Raw genomic sequence first — 3927 nt, forward strand, 5'->3', positions numbered from 1 at the left:
GTTGATGAAGAGATTACATATGAGCCACTCCGAAAATTTTTCTATGAGAATTGGATGTATTTATTGTCCACAATGATGTTATGTAAGAATTGGATGTCCTTACTATCCATAATTGATGTCATGTGATGACTAAGGTCGCTACAAAGTACTTGGATGTTGATGGAGATGTAAAAACACCATGTATGCCTTTGAACATGATGAGAGTTAAAATGAGCTATGATACTGAAGGAGAGATAATCCAGATAATTCATAGAGTACTCATCTACCATGGCTCATATTGACTTTTAGGTCAATGACAATGTCGATGACATGAGTGATCATCCCAATTCTAGAAGGGAAGATCTTAAATTCCATAAAGAAGAAGAGGAGGCGTTAGCAAAGAGTGAATTTTTGGAGGTGACACAGTGTCTCGAGGCTACAATAGCAAAGTGCCATGATGAGATGGAATCACTTAAGGTGAAAACCGTAAAGCCAAGTCTGATGATCATACCTTGTGTGGTATTTTCATGAATGGTTTATCTCGTGATTATCAATATGAGGTGACGAAGTGCAAAGTTAAAACGACTAAGGATGTTATTCATGCTGCTCAAGTTTTTCACAAGATAATGGTTGGCGCCAATTCATCAAAACCAGCATCAAGTGAAAAGAAATCCACATTCACTTATTTAAACAGTGGACAAAAAAGAAAATTGGTTTTCACACCAAAACCAAAAAATGGTGACAACGCCAGCAAAAAACCAAAGTTTGTAAGGAAAATCTTACATGCTTTAAATACAAGGAGAAAGGGCATACAAAGAAATTTTGTCCTTTGAATGGAGCTACAACAATAACTTCAGCGCCTGGTCAAAAGGCAGCATCGAAAAAGTTCATATCGGAGAATGTATACACATTACAAAACTTCCAGGTAAATTTTCTGAAGTCAATATTACACATCTTGAAGGAACCTAATGTTGAGATTGTACTTTCAGTAAAGACGTCGTGTTTATGGATCAGTGAAAGGACATCAGGTTCATAGTTTGTTTGATCCTGGTAGTATTCACAATTTTATTGATGACAATATTGTGGTACTACAGCGGATGAAGCTGGAAACCATGTAGAATGATCACATGTACAAGGTCAGGATGGCTGGAGGACAAGTCTAATTTTGGGATTAGAAGATGTCAAAACTACCATTAGACATCTAATTGTACTTAGATACATGTCATGAGCTTGGGTCATATAGATATAATTTTGGGAATGGAATGGTTTCATAGCATAAATAAGAAATTTTCTATTTATTGGGTCAAATATTTGATGTCTTTCCATCACAATGGAAGCCTAGTAATTCTTAAAGGAAACATTATTGTACCCAAGGAAACTTTTATCAATGAGAAGATATGTTTAACTACTATGAACTTTTCCAGTTGGTTATGGATCCAGTGTCTTCATGTGTTCATTTTAATGTAAACACTTTTTGTTTAGATGTGTGGTTGTCGATGAAGAGCTTTTGCTTGCCGATCTCCTAGCCAAGCCTTCCCACCCCTTTACCGAGTTCGGGCCTCAAGGCAAAGGTTGGAGCCAAGTCTTCACACCATGTACCTAATCCCCCTCCTTACCGCTTTACCAAAAGCAGTGTATGAAGGGAAGATAGCATAGTTGATGATAGTAGTATATGATGTCACTTTCACCTCCTTTGGACCAGAGGCACAAGAATGGCCGAAATTAACTTCAAATCCATGTATTGTATATTTTATGTGTGTGCTCATTGCTTGTCTATGAGAAAGGTGCACCACAAGATTGTGGAGTTTAGGTTACTACTTATGGATGAGTGTTTACACTAGCCTAGGTTGCTCAAGGACTTGCTTTTTAATATTTGGATGCCCAAGGGTGTAAACCTAAAAACATGAATTAGATAAGGCCTCTTGTAACCAAAACCTCTCATTCTTTTATACATGAGGTAATAGGGCTCTCTTCTTCTCTACTCTCTTATGAATGCTATTACTTGCTTGCCTCTTGTTGTTTGATCTCTTATGTGTGATTTCTTGCATGTGTGTGTGAGAGAGTGAGTATGTGAGATTGAGTTGTGAGTAGGATGGAGCTTGCATTAGAGTTTAAGACAGTGGTGGATGACAAAGTGGAGCCTTCGCGTGCATCTACATACTAGATCACGGTAAACTGGTTTCTCAGTTGAGCTATTTGTGCTTTTGGAGTGCGGTTGGGCAAAGGCCCACGACATTGGATTGTTCCTTGTATTCTTTCTATGGCACCACGTCTTCACAAAAACAATAACAAAATGTTGATGTTTCAAGAAAATGTCATTCATCATTTTACTAAATGTAGTAAGTGCATTGGTAACACTAAATGGCACAGCAAGAAACTCATAGTCACTTGTTTGAGTGCAGAATCTAGAATCTTATAAACATCTTGACGATATCCAGATTTTAAATCAATCTTACTAAACACACATGCACCACAAAAAAAATCATTAACACAAGGAAGAGACACACCTAAAACATAGTTTCTCTCATTTCATCAACGCACACAATGTAGAGAAGCTCCCATGTACTTCACAAAATGCAACAAATTTGTCTAATGATAAATTCACACTGAAATAACCTAAAGCTTATGTCCACACACTTCGCCAGCTAGACACGGCCATTATTATCCACACACTCTTCTAGACTAGTGTCCACATGCTATTGCTATCCACCAGATGTCAATGAGCTTACATTCTCAACACAAAGGACTAACTTGCTAACATTACTAGAAAACCCTCTCACCATGTGATTTCTAACCCCCAAAATAACGTCACACAACATTTTTCCAAATTCATCATGGAAGCCCAAAATCACTCCTACAATACATCATGATCCAATCTGGACCCTACCATGGTCATAACCTCACAATCCTATCATTGTGGATCGGCATGAATCACAGCCATGATTCTGACACCTACACAATCACTCCACAAAGAATAAACCAAATCTAATCTATATTGAGCCCTAAGGATGTTTTGGGAGTGGTAATGTGAGAATTACATGATTTTTATGCATCTCGTCTAATGTGATTGCACTGTGATTCTCACAACATTATGCCACAAAGAATGAGATAAAATTTGATCTATATTGAGCCCTAAGGATGTTTTGGGAGTGGTAATGTGGGAATTACATGATTTTTATGCATGTCCTCTAACGTGATTGCACTGTGATTCTCAACCATTATACTTATGTGATTTTTATGCATCTCCTCTAACGTGATTACACTATGATTCGCATCTCCTCTAACGTGATTACACTATGATTCGCATCTCCTCTAACGTGATTACACTATGACCTCATGATTACGGTTTGGCATGATCATGACATGCATTCTAAGGCCAAATGTGACAATGCTACGTATCACTTGGACTAAACCACTAGGCGCACCATGACCACCATCGTGGCTATAAATAGGTGTGTGCTTCTTCTACTCTCATTATTTTCATCTTCTTTTGCATTTGATTGTGTCCCTCCTATGCTTGCTTGCTATCTTCACACCATCTACTTACACTGGCCACAACCTTCATCAGATAGGACATCATGCCTCGTCTTCATTCTTTTCCAGTATTACTTCTTGAAATATGTTGTGATTGGTGGTCATCTCGCCAATCAACCCAACTCAAGAAATCTTCTCTTTAACACCTCTCCTTCTTAAAAACCCTAGAAGAGAACACACAAGGTGAGAGGTTGAAAATTCTTCTTCTTCTTCACACAACAAAAGAGGTCTACAAAGAAGATAAAGTGACTAACACACATAATAGAGTATATACAAGTGGTCCATAATGTGAACACGCTAAGAGGAGTAAGTAGATGTGGACTAGTCAGTGTAGTCGAGCTGTAGAATCTCTGGCGCTGAAGATATGTCAGTGCCAGCTATCAAACCTGCACAGTGCATAGAATCCCGAGGTTC

Source organism: Cibotium barometz, chromosome 14 (genome assembly GCF_041138505.1).
Source record: "Cibotium barometz isolate CiBa-2024 chromosome 14, ASM4113850v1, whole genome shotgun sequence".
NCBI classification, from domain to species: Eukaryota; Viridiplantae; Streptophyta; class Polypodiopsida; order Cyatheales; family Cibotiaceae; genus Cibotium; species Cibotium barometz.